This window comes from Pteropus vampyrus, unplaced genomic scaffold (genome assembly GCF_000151845.1).
Source record: "Pteropus vampyrus isolate Shadow unplaced genomic scaffold, Pvam_2.0 Scaffold11, whole genome shotgun sequence".
In the NCBI taxonomy this organism is placed as follows: Eukaryota; Metazoa; Chordata; class Mammalia; order Chiroptera; family Pteropodidae; genus Pteropus; species Pteropus vampyrus.
Window position 1 is genome coordinate 13914 of NW_011888792.1, and position 20386 is coordinate 34299.

The 20386-nt window shown below is 33.5% G+C and overlaps 1 long non-coding RNA gene across 2 annotated transcripts in view; it reads left to right on the top strand.

Annotated features, from left to right (window-relative positions):
* Window positions 1-849: 849 nt before the first annotated feature.
* The window catches only part of LOC105303535, a 46122-nt gene continuing 26585 nt past the window's right edge, over window positions 850-20386 (top strand). For both annotated transcript variants that reach the window (XR_002777066.1, XR_002777067.1), the window contains exons 1-3: window positions 850-953; window positions 3733-3850; window positions 14541-20158. This is a non-coding gene — a long non-coding RNA (uncharacterized LOC105303535). The remainder of the gene's footprint in view (window positions 954-3732; window positions 3851-14540; window positions 20159-20386) is intronic.

Below are 20386 nucleotides of genomic sequence, written 5' to 3' on the forward strand. Positions count from 1 at the left end.
AGAGCCTTCCATCCACCTCTCCATCTCTCAAATGCATCTGTAGATGTAATGCAATTCAAATAAAAATCCCAGCAGGTGGTTTTATAGAAATATCAAGGTGATTCTAAGGAAATATGTGTTCATATGAAGACTTATACATGAATGCTTATAGCAGCTTTATAATAGTAAAAAAACTAGAAACATTTTAAATGTCTGTCATAGGTGAATGAATAAGACTGGTGTGTATACAATAGAATACTACCCAGCAAAGAAAAGGAATGAACTTTTTGATGCTTGCAACAATGAGTGCATCTCGAAATAATTGTGTCGAGTGGAAGAAAGCAGACAAGAAAAAATATATACTGTATGATTCTATTTATATAAAACTCAAATATTGAAACTAGTGACAGAAAGCAGTGGTTGGAGAGGGGAGGGAGGGATTACTCACATGGACAAGGAAACTCGGGATATATTTCTTTTCATTGGAAAAGGTTCATGGGTATATGTCAAACTATAAAATTGTATGTTTTAAATATTTTCAGTTAATTGTAAATTATAACTCAGTGAAGCTATTTAATAAAAAATAAATAAAAGGAAAACAAGTTTTTTGCCAAGATGTTTTGTGATGCAGTTGGAAATTGAAAGGACAGAGTGAAGTTGGAATAATAACTATCATGTAGCATTTGGATAAAGGGTCCACATACATTATTATGTTAGTATTGTAATTTCAAGCTTCAGGTAGTGGGCACTGGTATTTTAAAAAATATTTTTATTTTTTTATTGCTTGAGTGTCAGTCTTCATGTGAATGTAAAGATATTTGAGAAAAATGACATTTTCCCCTTCTTCCCCTCCCCGCTTTATTTTTTAAAAGGAGTGACAGTTCATTCAGATTTTTTGTATTCTTCTTCGTCTATATTTGTCAGTTTGCTGTACATGTACTACAGGCTGCAGGATTTCACAACTGGGGCAACTGGTAAGTCATTTACTCTAGTTAATCTATTCATCTAGTATCTATATAATTTTTGGCTTCCTAAAACTAGTTAACAGAAAAGTCAGATTAGCAAAAGTAAACAAAAGTAAAAATTGCATTTTTTACTATTTAAACATTTTTAAGGCATAAATAACTTTTGGACAAACCATTCTGTTTGAAAATTGTTCCCATTTTTAACAGCACATTATATCTAGTTTAAATAAGGTGTGTCTGTAATGAGCACTAAGAGGAAGAGTAAAAGAGGAGACTGAGGAGTGATCAGATAGTAGGAGGGCCAAGAATCATGGAAGGGAGAGACCAAAATTCAAAGATTTTAAGGAAAAGGGCGCCTATTGTGTGTAAAGCACTATTTTAGGTATCCAAACATGTTTTCATATACACACGCAGGTACAGGGACATATGTCTTTGAAAAGCGAAATCACTGTATACACATATATACATGTATCTTTAAATAATAGAATCATTTTCAGATGGCAGAATGGTCACTCAGTTGGGGATCTTCAGAAACGGAGACTATTTGAATCCAGGCTAGGAGGTAATTGCAGATTTATATTTCGCTTTATACATTCTGGAGCAAACATTCCTTGAATGAAATGGCAGGTGGAAGAGTACATATCTCTAAAATTATTCCTCTCTTCCTCTTATAACTGAGTGGCATACAGTTGAATTCTTGTAAGCTAAAAGCACATACAAGGCAACTTTGCCTCACTGTGTATATAAACTAAAATGAGCCCGTAATTGGAGTGTATTAAGGACTTAACATTTAGTATGCTACCACTGAATTGGCAATCAGACAACTGTCGGTAGCTTTGCAGATCTAATGGACATATAGACATGCAGAGCATTTACATAGACGTTTCAAATCAGTTATCGAAAAAAGTAGCTTTTGTTATCTTTTTAAATAGTGTTTAGTCTTTGGCATTTGAGGGAAAGGAAGTGTTTTAAATGTTTAGTTAAAAAATTACACTGCTTATGTTACAGCACAGGTTTTTTATTCATATGAAATTGAAGTAATTTCTTTTGCTTTTTAGTGCAAACGTAAAAAAAGTGTTAAAAATTGAACTTAACAGTGTATGTAGTGATGAAATAGCACAGGAGTCTACTAGTGAGGGGTGTATACCGGACAACCTGTTTTAAGGTAGACCTCATGTAAATGAGCAGATTTTTAAAAAGTGGTTACCAGAGGGAAGGAGTGGGGAGTGAGGAGGTCGATAGGGATAAAGCGGGTCAAATATTTGGTAGTGGAAGGAAATTTAATTTTGGATGGTGAACACACAATGCAATATACACATGATGTATTATTGAATTGTACACAAAACCTATTTGATTTTATTAACCAATGTCACCCCAAAATTTTAGTGATAAAAATATCTAATAAAATAAAATCTAATAAATAAAAAATAGCCATAAAGAAATTAAACTGTTTCAGATAATTGTAGATTTACATACCGTTATAAGAAATAATGCAGAGACATCCCAGGTACCCTTTACCCAGTGTTTCCCATTGGTAACATTTTGCAAAACTATGCTATAATATCAAAACCAAGATCTGGACACTGATACAGTGAAGATGAGGAACATTTCCATTACTAAAGCATCCCTCGTGTTGCTCTTTTATAGCCACATTCACTTCCATCCTGCCCTCATTCTCTCCTCAGCTCCAGCAATCACTAATCTGTCATCATCTGTTATTTTGTGTTTTCAAGAATACTATAAAAATGGAATCATATAGTGTGTAACTTTTGGCTTTTTTCATTCAGCGTAGTTCTCCGGAGATTCATCCAGGTTGTCTTGTGTATTAGTAGTTTATTCCTTTTTATTCCTGAGTAGTATTTCATAGTATGGATGTACCACAATTTGTTTAACCACTTACCAGTTAAAGGACTCTGGAGTTTCTGGTTTGGGGCTATTATGAATAAAGCTGAACATTTGTGAACAAGCTTTTGTGTGAACATGAGTTTTCATTTCTCTGTGATAAATAGCCAAGATTATAATTGCTGGTTCTTATGGAAGTTGCTTGTTTATTGTTTTTTTAAAGAAACTGACAGCCAGCCTGTTTTTTAAAATGGCTGTACCATTTTACATTCTCACCAACAATATATTAGTGATTCAGCCTCCACATCCTCATCGTCATTTGGTGGTGTCACTCTTTTTATTTTAGCCATCCTGATAGGTGTGTAGTCATATCTAATTGAGGTTTTAATTTGTATTTTCCTAAAGACTCATGATTTTGAACATCTTCTCATGTGCTTATTTGCCATCCTTCTATCCTGTTGGTGAAATGTCTCTTCATGTCTTTTGCCCATTTTCTAATTGAAAAGTTTTTTTTAACTGTTGAGCTTTGAAAGTTTTTTATATGTTCTGGATTCTAACTGTTGGCTCTATGGTTTTCTTCCACAATTAAGCAGAGGTTAAAATGAACTTTAAGAGAAAGTAATAATGAACTCATAGGCTTAAAAAATACAAAATCTGTTGGTACACACTTAAGGCTGGAGTTTGGTGTCTGAGTTTGAATTCAGATTGTGCCATTTATTAGCTCTGTGACCTTGGGCAAGTACTGAATATTACTGTGACTCAGTTCCTCATCTGTACAATAGAGATTAAAAACAGCATTATCTTATGGGACAGTGAGAATTAAATGAGTTAACACATAAAGAACTTGAACTCTTAAGAGCTGAATATGTGTTACTCGTTATGTTATTTTTTAAAAGTGTGCGTTGATTTATTTACCTAATTATACTTTCCTTTTATTACTTTCTAGTGGTTGGATTTCATCCCTTACTGGCCTCAACAAAAGTATTCCTGTTGGAATCATGATGATAATCATAGCAGCACTTTTCACAGCATCAGCGGTCATCTCACTAGTTATGTTTAAAAAGGTAAGTGACATTTTGTCTGTAAATGATTATAGTGAAACTCATGCTCAATTCTCATTTTCCCATTTTGCTCTTACTTCAGTGTAACCTCAAGCCATTTTGATACTCTTCTTGTGCAAGTTTGCTCTCCAAGGATTACTTTTTACAATTAAAAGTTATAATAGACAAATTTTTGAAAATTGCATCACATTTTTAAATTCCTGTAAAAAGGAATTATTTTAAAATCCTGTTAAATGAAGCCTTTTTTCATGAATTGAAGAATCAGCCTCATTTTAAAAATTTAGATTATTTTTATACAGTGCGATTTCTTTTTTTAATTATTAAACATATTAACCCAATTAATAAATAGAAGTAAAACTGTTGTGTGGTATGTGCATTTTATTTGTATTTAAAATTTAAAGACTAAATTATTTATCGAACAATGTAAAGTGAGCTGGTGTCAGGGTCAGGCTGGGTTATGACATGAATTTTGTTTTTAGTGACTACCTAATTATCTATACTTTTTCCTAGAGAATTCCCATGGCTGTTTTCTCAACCTTAAAAGAAAATCATTACATAGAGTGGAAGAGAAAGCAGTGCTTTTATTTGTTTATATAAAGTTTAACTGTGGCTTGGATATATATTTTTGATATTCTGTATGTGCTTAAACATGACATAGAAACCCTGGAAATAACACCTATGTTTTAAAACGATAAAGACTTTTTGGTGGGTCTCACTTTAAAGAAAATAAGTCCTTACAACATTTTTTTCTTTATTTTTTTCTGTCTTATAGCTTGAGAATATGTACAAGGAATATGTAGAAATAACTGTACCGTATATTTAAGGACACTTCACGCTCTTGAAATATTTTACTTGTACATTTGCCTTTTGTTCTCAACTTTGTAGGCTAAACTGTTTTTCTGTCCCAATTTTGCTACTCATTTTCCCTTATAAACACTTTTACTTTTCTGAACTACACACACATACAATTGAAATCAGCTTTCTAAAGTTACTAAATCCTATGGTCTTTTCAGTCTTCCTACTCCTCAAACTCTACAACCTTCTACACTACAGGTGGCTCCTTCTGTTCCTCAGTCTTCGTAATTGTGTTGATTCTCCTGCCTCTGAAGCTATTCTTTCTCTTTCATTTCTTTGTCCAGCTTATAAGTAAAGGTCATCTTAAATGCAGTCAGCTCTTTGCTTTTTGTGCTGTGCAGTCTTTTTCCTTGGGAATTTCAACCTCCCTCATTGTTTCAGCTTTTTCTACCTGCATGACCTAGAATCTTGGAGTTGGAAGATATAATGCTTTGCATAAACATTTGGTTGCATCTTCAGGTGACTGTTTACATCTCCAGTTGATTGGTATCATCAGCTCACAGTAATGCATCATAAACTCTTCATTTTCTTCTCAACTAGCCCTCCTTCCAGAAGTTCTGAATCAGATTCAAAAGCATTTATTAAGACTACATATTGTATGATTCCATTTACATGAAATGTCCAAAATAGGCAAACCTACTGAGACAGAAAATAGATTAGTGGTTGTCTATGGCTGGGGTAGGGTGGAGAGGGGCTGCCAGTGGTTTCAGAATTTCTTTTTTGGGGTGTTGAAAATGTTCTGAAAATCAGTTGTATGGATGATATATTCACAACACTATTAATATACTAAAAACCATTGAATTGTACACTTTAAAAGGGTAAATTGTACAGTATACAAATGTTAAGCTTTTTTTAGAGGAACATTTATTAAGTACCTACTATAAATGACGTGGTACTAAGTACTTCCTCAAATGAGTCCATTTAACATTTGTGTCAGCACTTTCACTACTTCTGTAAGTACTTTCATTACTTTTTTAGTCACTTTCCTAGATACTTTTTTTTAAACTATCTTTCCATCCTTCTCTTCCTTTTCATTCCCAACCTCAGCTAATCCAGATTCTTTTTACAAGTCAGTCACACCCTGACCCCACTTTCTTCACTCCATTTTATGTGTTGTTACTGTATTGATCTGAAAAAAAATACCATACAAACCCAGCACTGAAGATTTTTGAAGTGGACATGGGGTGGGGAATGGGATCGTGGTGATTGTGGGAAATAGGGCTAGTTCCTTTCACATCCTGGACCCACACTTTCTGCTCTAGTCAAACTGTACTACTCATTTTCTTTACGTCATGTACATTCCTTTGTCCCAGTTTTTGTTCATGCTGTGCCTCTTCTAGGTTGCTTTATCTTCTCTGCCAGTTGAAGACCTACTAGTGTTCTTTTAGGACCTTGCTCAAATCTTCCTACCTCTTACCCCATGTCTTAGGTATTATGTCATCCTTTATTTTCTTGGGAAACTTGCTGTCTATATTATTCACTGTGGGACTTGAGCATAAACCAATTTATATACTGTGTAGTGCACATATTCTGGGTACCCAGTTTAAGCTCTCCAGTATAAACATGTCTCTTAGTATTGGAATTCAATGAGAAGAGCAAGAGCTTTGGAACCATATAACTCATGGTGAAATTCGGGCACCTTCACATACAGCTGTGTGAACTGAGACAGGCTCTGTAACCACTCAGGTTCAGTGTCTTCACCTGTACTCCAAGGTCCGTGAGAGCAGGGACCTAGTCTGTGCTTTCAAGTTGTATTCCTCACTTCTAAAACAGTAACTGGCAGTGATTGGCATGTGATAGGCGCTCAGATATATGTTGAATGAATAAAGGAATGAGAATAACTACTTTCATAGGATTGATGTGAGGATTAAATGAAACAATGAATGTAAATTGCATAGCACAGGGCCTCAGTTAACATTAATTTTCTTTTCTGGTCTTTTTAGTTTCTTTATAATTTTATATTCAGGGTCTGGTTTGGTGTATACTTTTGTTTAGTAAGTGCCTGTATTAGTGTTCCATCAGAGAAACAGAATGGAATGAAGAGATTTATTGAAAAGAATTGGCTTATGTGGGTGCGGGGGCTGGCTAGGTTAGTCTGAAACCCATAAGGCAAGCGATCAGGAAGCATTGGAAACTCTCAAGCAGAAGCTGAACTGCAGTCCGCAGATGGGATTTCTTCTTCCTCAGAGAAACCTCAGTTCTGTTATTAAGGCCTTTTAACTAATTGGATCAGGCGTACCCAGATCATTCAGGATACTTCTTAAAATGAACTAGTTATAGATGCTAATCACATATACAAAATATCTTCACAGCAAGACCTAGATTAGCGTTTGATTGCTAACTGGAAACTGTAGCCTAGCCAAATAAACCTGACCATTATAATATCTCTTCAGAAATTCCTTTATTATTCCAGATGGATCACTGAGGGCGCTTTATAAAACTAGAAATGTAATAAGTTTAGAGTACAGTAGACAGTTTTGTGGTATATCGCAGATTCCATTCTTTTGTTAAACAACCATCGAAGAGCATGTATTACATGCCAGGTACTGCACTATAAGCTCAAGGAGCTAACATTTTGTTGTGGAAGGAGAAACAAATGAATGGGCATCACAGTCCATTGCTTTAGTAGCTATTATAGGGGCAAGTATAGGGAGCACACAGGAGGGACAGCTAACCAAGTTTTGGAGATCTTTTTTAGTAGTAAGGTCATTTTGCATTGCCTTGGGGTGAGGTATGATGAACAGGAGTTGACTAAGTAAGGGAATAAGGGTGAAGGGAGAAGATAAGTAGTACCAGGCAGCAGGGTTGCCACGTTCATGTCTAGTTGCTGGGAATAACATGGCATATTCGAGGAATTGAAAGTAACTCAGAATGCATAGGAAATAAACTTGGTGCTTGAGTCTCACAGGGAGAAAGTGGGCTGTTGGTGGTGGTAGACAGGTGAAGATGAGACTGAACACCTTAGTGTAGTATATCCTGTAGGGTCTTATAAACTAGGAAACCTTGTTAAGAAGTTGGGATCTTCTCCACAGAGTGGTAGTGAGCCATAGAAGAGGTTCAAAGAGGAGAGTAGCTGAATTGATCCAATTTGAACTTTAGAAAGACTTCCATAAAAGATCTGAGATATGTGGGGCAGGAGTGTGGTACTTGGAGAAATTAAGACTGAGAGATAAGCTAGGAAGCTGCTTAGTAACTGTAGTAGTCTAAACTAAGAAAGTGACAGTATAAAGTAACTGTAGTAAGGGAAAATGAGCAGGTAGCAATTGATTCGACTTGGTCCTGAGAGTGGGGGATGAGGAAATCTCAAGGATGACACCCAGGTTTTTAGATGGTGGGTCATTCAGGAAGAGAGTACAGGAAGAAGAACAGATTTGGGCATCAGGATGTTTTCAACTTTGAATGTGGAGAGTTTAAAATACTGGTGGGACATTAAGGTATAAACATTTGGTAGGCTTTTGGATATATAAGTTGGGAACAAAGAAAAGAGCTTTAGGCTGGATTTTTAGACGTGGGAAGTATTGAGTTCTTGATGAAAATGAAGCCCAGAAAGTGGATATGGAGTGAGAAGAGGGCCTAGGGTCAAACACTCCTAACATTTAAGAATCTACTGAGGGAAGAAAGAGGAAGGAGTTTTAACCAGCAGCGGTGGTGGTGGGGAATATGTGGCACAGATGATTAATAGAGTCAGGGTGTGGAGGGAGTGTCTGTTCCGCAGCTGCTATGTGACTGGCTGCTGTGTGCAGCACTCTAAAGTCTTTGACATGCAGGCCCTCGCCCCCTCTGGGTGCACAGTCCTTCAGGATCCCGTCCATGAAAGGAAAAATTTAGAGTTGTGCTTGTTGTGTGCCAGGCATTCAAAAGAAACATGACTGCTTCCCAAATAAAAGCACTGATAGGAAAATTGTGCAGCGTACTCTATTTTGGTTGACTTTTTTTTTTTTACTTCATAGTTAAAGATTTACCAGTTACCTCTTTCTATATGTGTTCATTGTCTGTCAGTGCTGTACAAGTTCTTAAACTTTTCAGAATCTCATATTCTTTATCTGTGAAATAGGAATTTAGATGAGATGTTTTTCTGTACGATTTTATGAAGTACAATAAATGGGGATAATATAAGCTAAAATGCAATTTGAGTCAGCTTTTCTATTGTAATGGCATTGATTTCTCTTTGATAGAAATTGAGATTCAATAAAAACATCTGACTTTTCTTTTTTTTCCCCACACTTGCTCAAAACTGGATTTTTTTTTATTTTTATTTTTTTATTTTTAATCCTTTGGGAGTCTGTAGCCATAGTTTATAACCGCTAGGGGTCAGGCTCTTCATAAACAGTTATGCCCTCTAAAAGTTATCTGTGCACATTATTTTGACTGTAGAATTGTGACTTTTTAGGCTATTCTGTGTCTCCATCCCCAGCTAAACGTGCTCCGTGGCATATGTTTATTTCAATTACAGTAAATACAATTTTGAGGATTTTGTTGGGATTCTGAAGTCTTGCATAATTGGAATAGGTAATCCTTGGTGTGTACAGCTCCCAGTAGGAGCTCTATGGTAATTTAACTTTGTTCCCACCACTCCCCCAGCCTCATCTTAAAATCCAAATTTAAAATAATTAAAATGCAATAATATATTTTTCTTAAAACTCTTAATAGTTCAATTCTTTCTTTTCACAGATTTCTTAAATTTTCTCTCAGATTATTTCTAAATGGTGTTTTTATAAAAAGATATTTCTATAGTAAACTATTTGAATTGAATAATAGTTTGGGGCTGAAGGGGAAGTAGTATAAATGGTTCAAATAATAATAAATAAATGAATCACAGGAGGCTATATCTGAGGGGAATCCAAGATTTCCCCCTTTTTTTAGCTAGTATAAGAGCTAGAATAACTTAGTATGGAAGGGATAAATAGATAATTTGTATTCCTTTTGGGACCTAGTTTTGAATGATTATTCCATGAAATTTAAAAATTGTTCTTAGACTTTTGTCTATGGGTTTGTAAAATAATTATTAATAGTTGGCATTTTGGAAGAATTTTAGAAAAAGATTATTTCACCTCTTAAAAAAGTTTCCTTAAGTATTTAAAAAAATTTTTTTGTATACCAAGATAGTTATTCTGTAAATGCTCTTGTGTGTGGGTGTAGAATTTGACTGTTCAATCCAAAGTAATGATAAGTCTCATTTATTAAATCAGTATATTACGGTAAATGCTTTGTGACAATATTCTATTATTATGTAAAGGGATCATCTTCTTAGATTAAAAGTGACTTTCACTTTCTTTGAAAGCATTGTTATTGTTCACCCCTCTCCCTGCCCAGCTTTATTTTGGATCTGAGACAGAATGCTGATGATTTTACTCTACTGGCTTTCTGTAGTCACAAATAGGCATGCCGTATCCCTCTGAGCAGGTCGTTTACATCCTGTCCTTAGCTGGTACTCTTAGTATGTTCATTTTTTTTTGATTGCTCCATATTTTTATTTTGTTATCCTTTTCTATAAGTACTAGGCTAGTTACTTAATACATTCCAAATCTAGGTTAATATAACTAAACTATTATATATTTACCTAGGCATCTTCAAATTTGGCAGGTCTGCTTGTATTTATAATGCTGTACATATGATATTTTCATCTAAATCATCTTTATGTGTGTATTTTTAACAGCTTCACCGAGATAATTCATATATGCAATTTATTCATTTAAAGTATACAAGTCAGTGGTTTTTGATATATTTCATTATTAATGTTTTAAAATTATGGCAAATGTACATATAACATAAAATTTGCATTTTAATCATTTTAGGTGTACGATTCAGTGGCATTAATTGTATTCACAGTGTTGTGTAACTGTCAACACTGTCTATTTCCACAACTTCATCACCCCAAGTAGAAACTCTGCAGTCAATAGTAGTTACTCTCCATTCCCCTTCTCCAGCCCCTGGTGGTCTCTAATCTACTTTCTGTCTCAGTGAGTCTGCTAATTCTGGAATCATACAGTATTTTTCTTTTGTGTCTGACTTATTTCACTTAGCATAAAGTTTTCAAGGTTCATCCATGTTGTGGTATGAATCGGAATTTCCTTTTTATGGCTGAATAATATTACACTGCATGTATAGACTACATTGTGTTATTAGTCTTTTGAATAGACACTTGGGTTGTTTCCTCCTTTTGGCTAGTGTGAATAATGCCACTATGATGAATACTGGTAGACAAGTATTTGTTGGAGCCTCTGCTTTCAATTCTTTTGGGTATATACATAGGAGTGGAATTGCTTGGTGGTCATATGGTAATTGTATGTTTAGCTTTTTGAAGAACCACCAAACTGTTGTCCGCAGTGGCTGCGCTGTTTTACGTTTCCTCCAATAATGTACAAGGGTTCCAGTTTCTCCACATTTTTGTCAACACTTGTTATTTACCATTTTTCTGATCATAGCTATCCTAGTAGGTCTGAAGTAGTAACTTCACTTTTTAAAAAATTAACCTCTGAGATAATTGCAACCTAAACATTTTACTTTGTAACAGATATAGTTTGCTAGAGCAGTATTGTACTTATTTGGTAACTTTAAAAAAAATAATGAGGATAATTTGGGGCCATTTGTTTAATTCCTAGCAGACAAAGAAACAATTTTTCAGTGGCTTCTACCACAGGTTACTATGTCTTTTAGGGAATGTAACAATGAGTGGATATTAGCTTATCTTCTCAAGGAACTAAAAACCTTTGGGGTATAAGACTGGTAGGTAAACCTTTCAGAAGAAGCAGGACAAAATGCATCCCTAAAAGATGTACAAAGATTCGGAGGTGCTCTCAACAGAAAGAGCCACAGTTAGTTCAGGCAGAAAGAGGACAGCAGTATTTGAGATAAACCTTAAAGGATGAGTGGGATTTCAATAGTGTGAAACTAGAGTGGTAATTTAAGAGGTTACAGAAGGGGTATCTGACCCAGATCTATGGGCAGGAGAGTACATAGAGGGTTTCTAGGAAATGATTAATTGAAAAATTTAGGCTTAGGGATTCACAAGTTTATTGAAATCTCAAAACAAGAATAAAAATGTCAAAAACTCACTTGTTTGTATTTCTTCAACTTTTAAAAAAGTTAAAATAATTTTGGTAAGACAGGGATCGTCTATTAATAAAAGCATGAATTCTTGACATGGTATCTGTAAGCTTTAATGGAACTGTCTGTGTGGATTATTTTGATTAAGCAAAGTACCATAGTTCTTTGCTTCCTATAGTATACAATTGTGTGTCATGTGTCACCCCAGTGTACGCTAAGATCATTTTGAAGATACGTTAAGGAAACAGGATTCCCTTCTGGGGTGGCATCTTGGCTGTGATAATTCTGCAGAGATTTAAACATTAATTTTAATCTTTTTTAGTGTAACACATGTACATAATTATCATTTGATTCTTAGGAGAACTCCTAAGAATTAGAACTCCTGATTCTTAGGAGACAGGGCAACAAATATTCTTGTTTTATGGGAAATAAACTTGAGTGGCGACCAGCCAGCTGGAGAGTAGTAGAATCAGTAGATAACAAACCTAGTGATCTTTCTGTGATACGCCTAGAACTAAATATTTAGGTTAATGCAGTTCTCATAAGTAGAAGAGATAACAAGTATTTAAGTTGTTTCTTTAAATTACAGTAATTTATCTTAAAACTTTGTTCCTGATTTCATAAGGAATATGAATTATCAATAGATACCACTGTGAAACATAGCAGGGAAATGATAAGCTTTTTGCATTGTTGATTCATATAATTAGCCTATCATTTTGCTGGAGCACTGAAATAATCACCCATTTCACATGGATGCTGTGGGTTTAATACAGTATTTGAGCACTGGGCACTGAATATCATGTAGTCTTTTCCCTCTAGGTGGCTCTCTGAGTCTATGTAGATGTAAACTGTTGAGAAGTGTGTGCTATTCCTACCTTATTTTGTCTCTGCTCTGCTGGGATATGAATTTCATTTTAAGTAATTAAACTATGAAGCCCATAAATATAACACAACAGGCACTCAATACAAATTAGAAAAGGAAATAAAGCAAATTATAACAGATATTTATTTATTACATGCCCATAAACATGGGAAAGGGGAAGAGAGAGACAAGTGGACCTGTAATTACATTGCTCTGATGGTCTAGTAAGTAAAGGAGGTTTATTAGATTTTTAGAATGCACTTCATTTTCTAGAATCTAATCGTATGTACTCATTGTGGGATAATTTTCTTGAACGTAAGAGAAGTGATTTATCTGTATCTTTAATGTTCCATAGAAAATTTGGTTTTGAAAAGGGAATAAATATAATTACTTTTATACTTATGATAGAGCTATGGTTAGTAGAAGAAAAAAAACTTTTAGAGTTTGCCAGTTTATGTGCTTATCAGTTCTCTCTTTTTCTCCCTAACTCTTTTACACTTGGATCCATGGTAATATGGCATTTGCTCACACCATTGTATCAGAAGAACTCAGAACTGTCTGGCTATTTTTATCTTTTACCCTGACAGCTCTTCATTCCTTAGCATGCTTTCTTCCCTTGACATCTGAGAAGGTCCCTGTTTTTTCCCATTCCTTTCCTAATCATTTCTTCTTGTGGGTACCTCTTAAATATTAGTGTTTTAAATAGGCTTTGGTATTTGATTCTCTTTCTAATTTGTGCGGTCTCCATGGACAGTTTCATTTATATCAGAGTTGCAGGTACCATTTATGTGTCAGTGGTTTCCAAGTCTATGTCTCTGGCCCATTCCTTTCCTGAGTTGCAAACCATATCTTCACCTGCCTGCTGTAGCAGGCCTAGAGTAGGTATTTAGTAAACATTTGTGGAATGTATGAATATTTAGAACTTAACCCAGCATCTCTTTTCCCTGCTAAACTAGCCTATCCTCCCTATCTTTGAAATGACTTTCCAGTATCCAAGCTTGACTTGAATGTCTTTGATTCATTCTGCATTCTACTTTTCCTTATTCCTCGTTTACTCCATAATTACCAGTTTCTACCAGGTTTGGGAAAAGGACTGACTTGGGTGCACTGCCCTCATTCTGCAAACCTGCTCTGATTGCATGCCAGTCAGGCTTCTAATTTAGACCTAATCATAGTGCAGTGTCTTCCCTCCCCCCAAGTTTGTAGGCATATAATAAATATTTGTTCTAATTTGCTTTATTTTCTTCCTCAAATTTGTATTGAGTGGCCAATGTTATATATATAGATGCACTTCATAGTTTATGCATCTTAATACATATACTAATAGAGTATTTTTGAACCTTACTCATGAAAATGCAGTATGGACAGACAGTTTACAGAAGTGTTTCTTTGTAGATCCTTTATAAGTGACCATACACAAAAGGTTAAATGGTATACAGAGTGGATAGCAGAAGGAATAGTGCTTTGTACATTAAATAATAAGATCATTTGATTATAATTATGATCGGTGCTATATATGTAGCTAACACAAAAATAGATAAGATATTTAATTTGTCTAGGGTAGTAAATGTATTAACATTAGAATGTCTCTTGTTAAATCACTTTCTTATAATGCAGTAATATCTTAATTAACTAATTAGGTACAGCAGAAAACATAGCTTTTTACATTTGGTTAAATTCTTTAAATTATTTTTCATTTGGCATAGGCATAATTATCTCTTCTGCATTGGGGATGAAAAGGATAAACCTGTGTTAAGAAAATATTTAAATATAGTATGTGCCAGTTGTGGTACCTAATGTTCTCGATCTTGGGACTCATGCTTAGAATTTTAGTCATTTTGTCTCTGGGTAATGTTGAGGTTGATTGAAGAGCTGCTGAAAAAGTGTCAGTGACCACTTATCTTCTCCCACTTTATTATGCCTCTGTAGGTACATGGACTATATCGCACAACAGGTGCTAGTTTTGAGAAGGCCCAACAGGAGTTTGCAACAGGTGTGATGTCCAACAAAACCGTCCAGACTGCAGCTGCAAATGCAGCTTCAACTGCAGCAACTAGTGCAGCTCAGAATGCTTTCAAGGGTAACCAAATTTAGAGAATCTTCAAACAATACACTGTTACCTTTTGACTGTACTTTTTTCTCCAGTTACTGTATTCTATAAATATTTTTATGTTCAAAACACGCAGTAAACACAGCATGTATGTTTCCAATTCACTTATGCATGGGCAAAAACAGAAAAACTTCCTTGTCTTATTATTTACCTAACAGTTTCTTAATATTTTAGTGCCCCCTGCAGAAAAAAAATATTACATGCTAAATAAATATTCTCCATATTTTTGGGGGATGAATGTTCAAATTATTTCAGTGGTGAGACTGAAATTAATATGGTACTTATGATTAAAAATGCATTTAGTACTAGTTACAGTCATTCTTTGAAGAATCTTAGATTTAAAGATTACACATTGGAACAGTAAAGCGATGCTTCATTCCTTTTTCCTTATTTATATTGACATAAATAGGCCATCAGAGACTTATGGACGTTTAAATTGGCTTGCTTTTTAGCAGTTTCAGTCACCAGTGAAGAGCCTATGTGCATTTCGTAGTAGATAATGTAAATTTTATCTTTTTACCTTCTTTTTTTAGAGTAGTTGATAGTTTGATATCAATCTCTGATCTTGCATGGGCACCATATTTCTGAAATTAAAAAAAAATTAGTATTTTGGGTTCTGCACTGCTTATGGTTATAAGTTTGGGGAGTTGTTTATAGAATCATAGAGGATTTTCTGTAATCGTTTCTTTTAAATAAAAATTTATCGGATGCAGTACAAGAATCTAATTTGCAGTGCATTATCCAAAAGAAAAGGTAGATAATTGATGGAATAGAAAGTAGTGATAATACCTTTTTAAAATTTTTTTCAGTATTCATATCATAGTAAAATATTACCGTATGGAATCTTTGGTATATTCTCGTGGCTACTCTTTTTAATTGAACTGAGATTGTGTTTGGCAGCTCTTTTGGGGGGTGGTGTATGTATAATTTTTAATAGAGGTATTAAAGTCTGGCCTAACTCCTTGTCCAAAAAGAACATACAGTATTTAAGGGATTTTTCTTTTAGCCGCTCATCTCTAATGGCATTAAAAATAAAAAGATCCTGGCATTTTACAAATACTTGAATCCCTAATGCACCTCAGTCTTTCAATTTTAGAGACAGACTGAATCCATTAAAATTTTTCAGCAATAGAAAAAATAAAAGATTTAACTTGCACCAAGTAAGAAAATATACAGTTGAATGCATTAATTATGAGTATAATAACATTAAAATTGTTACTGTGCAGCACAGGAGTTCATTCTTATAGTGTTTTTGGGTTGAAAGTTTGAATCATTTTTAATATTGATTAAATGACTAAAAGACATTTGTAAGGTGATGATACTGTGTTTTGGAAGTCATAAGCTATTTTAAGATTACAGAATCATAGGTAGTGATTTATTCAACTTGATTTTAAGTAAGGATAGTCAATTGGATTATATTATTTGAGACTGCAAATCCTTTCAAAAAAAAAAAATCAGATGGGCACCAATGGTTAAATCACTTTCATTTTTCTCTCTAAATCTGGAGTTGAAATGAGTTTCATTCTGGGGGTGGGAAGGTGAATTATCACTATTTATGAAAGAAGCTTTGCATGATAGTGATACTTGGTAATGCTAATCTATTCAGATGGTGTTTACATTTGATTTATTTGAGACTTCAATATTGAAGTATATACTTGTATTTCTTTTATTTTGATGAAAATAGGATTTAGAATATGAGTTTAAAGCTCTTTATGAATATTTCTGACTAGTGATAATCTCCACCTACTTTCTCAATCAAATAAGCCAGTTCAAGTTTTTCAGAATCTATCTTACTGAAAATCTGTTTCATCAGTTTGCTGTATTGAGTGTAGATGTAAAAAACATTCAAAACATTAACCACAAAATAAATATAAGAACACTTATGTCCATCATTAATTTATATCTCAAGTCCATTTTTGTATTTCTTGAAAGTACAAATGAAAGATATAGCATAGAGACTTTAAAAAAAATTCTGAGGTTCTTTCAAGAATTTCTGTATTCCGTAGAAATCCCGAAAGGTAGCACTGTTAAATAGCGAAGAATAATTACAACCAACAGTACCTTTTTTTTATGTGGCTGGGGAAAATGTTATAAAATCCAGTTATTTGGGTTAATACAAGCTTGTGAGAGAAAATTGTTTTTTAAAAACAAATGTGCATTAAAATGATGGCAATGCTTCTGGTTTAATAAGATATAGGGGTTTTAAATTCCTATATTTTTATTCTTTTAATAAGTAAAATGTCATGTTTTCATTCAGCAAAAGATTGGCATTTGTTCATGTTTTATATTTAATATTAACATTACCCAGAATCAGAATCATGAAATGGTCTCGACATTGTAAGCATCCATGTCATTTTTCAGTTTGCAATATTAAGTTGTGGCTGTTTTATTTCAAACTGATGTTCGAACACTGGAAAATCATTGCTCAGTGATTTGTAATTTGGGACTTGGATTATTTATCTAGGGATGTTTGTATATTTTGTCAATGAGTAATACTGCGCTGTCATCATGGTGACTGTCATAGTTCTATATAAGTGCTCTCCATCTGTCTCTCTAATGTTGCATGTTTTCAGTGGTTTGGAAGTTTTGTATATTTATTGTATTAACACAGAGTGTCATAAAATAAAATACTGTTTACTGGATGTTTGTTTGTATAATTTTAAACACTATATTAGCACTTCAGAGGCAGAAATTATCCTGAGAGTTTAATGTATATAAAATTTCACATTTGATTTAAAAAAGAAAATCTGTATAATTCCATCATGTGCTAAACAAAATATATAAAAGACTTAGTTAAAAACTCTCAGCAACATTAAATGACAATTTTTCTGTTGCGTTAGACCTTTGTAGGTAGTGGAACATGAGCTTCACTCATATTAAATATTTTGACCACTTTAAGGTCAAAATACACAGACTGTCTAGAAGTTAGATTCAAAATGGAAAATGTGTTTTGCAGCTCAGATTTTTTCCTAGTAGTTTAAAATGGATGCCTCTTTACTAGTATTGTATTGATTCGATTGAACTTGTGTTCTGTTCCCTAACATCGCTACTTAATGCTGTTTTATGTATTGATGAAAGTACCTGGCTGTGTATTGTTGGATTTTTCACTCGGTTATTTAAAGAGGATGTAAAACTATAATCTAAAATAATGGTCATGGTGAATCTTATTTTGAAAAATACATAAAAATGAGTTTGGATTGTCATTGGATGTAACTCCTATAAATCGTGTTGAGATAATGTATGGTTTGCATATTAGAGGGAATTTATGTTAAATTTATTAGTTGTTGCTGTAAATCATTTGTAATAGCATAATACTTTTACAATTATTGCGATATCGTTTTCTGAAAACACCGACATTAGCATTTAATTTTATCCATATTGGTAAAATCTGCATTTAGACTGTTCATGTTCAGAACTTGTTACATTTTTGTGAATATTTTCCTTTTAGAATTACCATGACTGTTTAAATACTATTTCACTGTATCTCCTTCCATTTTTTCTTTAAGGAAATGTTTAGAGGAATTTATTGATTCCATGTGATTAAGACCTTTAAGGGTGAAATAAAAGTGGTTAATGTAGAAATAATTGAAGATGGTTAAAAATAAAAGAATACCTATTTCATAGATTGCCAAGTACCATAGTATAAATTTATTTAGAGTAGAATAATATATTTTCAAACATTTGAATTGGTTTAAATACTTGTTTATTAAACTAAAATTGTATCTCAATGGTTAAATATTATGGAGAGTGAAGTATTTCACTAGAATTAGGGTACATTTTACAAAATATCCTGCTTTTTGTATTGGTGGGTATTATTATGGACTTTATCACAGAATATAGAGAGCTAGAAAGAAATCTATAGAAATTTCTAAGCCAGGCATTGCCACTAATCTGTCTTAAGTAGATATCTTTAATTTAAAGATTCTAGGAAAATAGGAAAAGACTCTTCTCCAGTGTTCATACCCTTTCTGTGGGTTCCATATTTACAATTTAACTTTGTGGTTTTGGTCGGACAAAACTTAACCTGTAGAATTTTCATTTGAAAATACTGTTTGTGTTTTCAAATGGCAAGGGACATGGGAGTCACTGTATAGCAATGCAATGAATGTTAAATTTTATGTTTATCAGAATCTTGATTTGTTTTTCAGCTCATATTTTTCTGGGCTTGGCATGGCTGATGATGTAGCTAAAACCATCTTGCCACTAAAACTCTTTGTTTTCTTTAATAAGGACAGAAAATAATTAATCCTCTTTTACTTAGTAATGTTTCATATACTTATGTCAAATTATTCTGAGTATTATCTTCTCTATACTTAAATAGTCCTAATTCGTAGAATTATAGCATGCAGACTTTATTTTTTTTTAACTCTTTAGGTGTTTTCATCACTTAGATACAATCTTAGAATTCTCCAGAACTTTTATAATATTTTGTGGGCCAGTGATCCTCAAGATAAATCATGGTTGTAGTAGTTATTACTGTTGGCAGTTTGTAATATTCTTTAGGTGTTTGGGGGCCAGGAAAAAAAAAATGCCAAAAATCACTGTCTTTTATCTGGTGATCACAGTAACTACAATATTAGAGTCACCTACATAAAAACTGAGTCCATTGGGCATACACATCCCTCAAACTAATTTTTTCTAGTATGAAAGTAATATATACCTGTGTAGAACCTGAAAAATATGGAAATGATAAATGAGAATATATATAATTCTGTCATATCTAGGGATATCTAATGTTTTATTGGATTTGTTTGCTATTTTTCTACACGTGTATTTTATAGAGTTAAGGAATATAAACTGTAGAATTTTAAAATCTTATTCCCCCCCACTTAGCATTATATCATAATGACTTGACAGTTTAGCTGTTAAGATTAACTTTTAATTTTTAAAATTAATATACTTTAATATAACTTAGAGAAAATATAAGCAAAAGAAGATCAAGTTGCTCCCAATTTTACAAACCTATAAGTAACTACTATTAACATTTGGTTTATATCTTTAACTTTCTAGGAAGGCAACTTTTTTCTAAAATGAAAAAAAGATTTTTCTCTTTTTCCTTGTAATAGATCCTTTAGGGCATCATTTCTTTGGGCCCATGAAGACCACATTGGTACTAGATGTTATGTAGCCATAGTGGACTCATGCTCGACTCATTAAATTTTTATCCTGAATGTAGATTTATACAGAACTATACTGTTGCAGAATTGGAACATATGGGTAGCTATATTCTGCCATGAGGGAAGGAGTCACCAAAAAGCTGAACAAGACATGTAGGATGTAGAAAAGATCTTAATAGCTTTCCATTTCCTATATGGGGCCCGACTGCTCACCCATATTTCATCCCATTATCCTATGAATATTCTTACTCTTTTTTCTCCCTGAGCTTCTTTGAATTGGTTTCCTGTTACTGTCAACTGGAGAATTTTAACATACAAAGGTTTGTAATCTTTTTCAATTATATGTTGAACTTTTTTCTTATTGCTGAATATATTTCTATAACGTTTAGTAGCTACCTTTATATGCATATGTCATAAATTATTTTTCAAAGTCCTGTTCTCTCAGATTCTGATTTTTAATTTTTTAAAATAAATATCAAGAAATATATTGTTGCTAAATTTGGGGGCACAGGCTTTTTTTCTTTCCTTAGAACAAGTTGCTGGGTCAA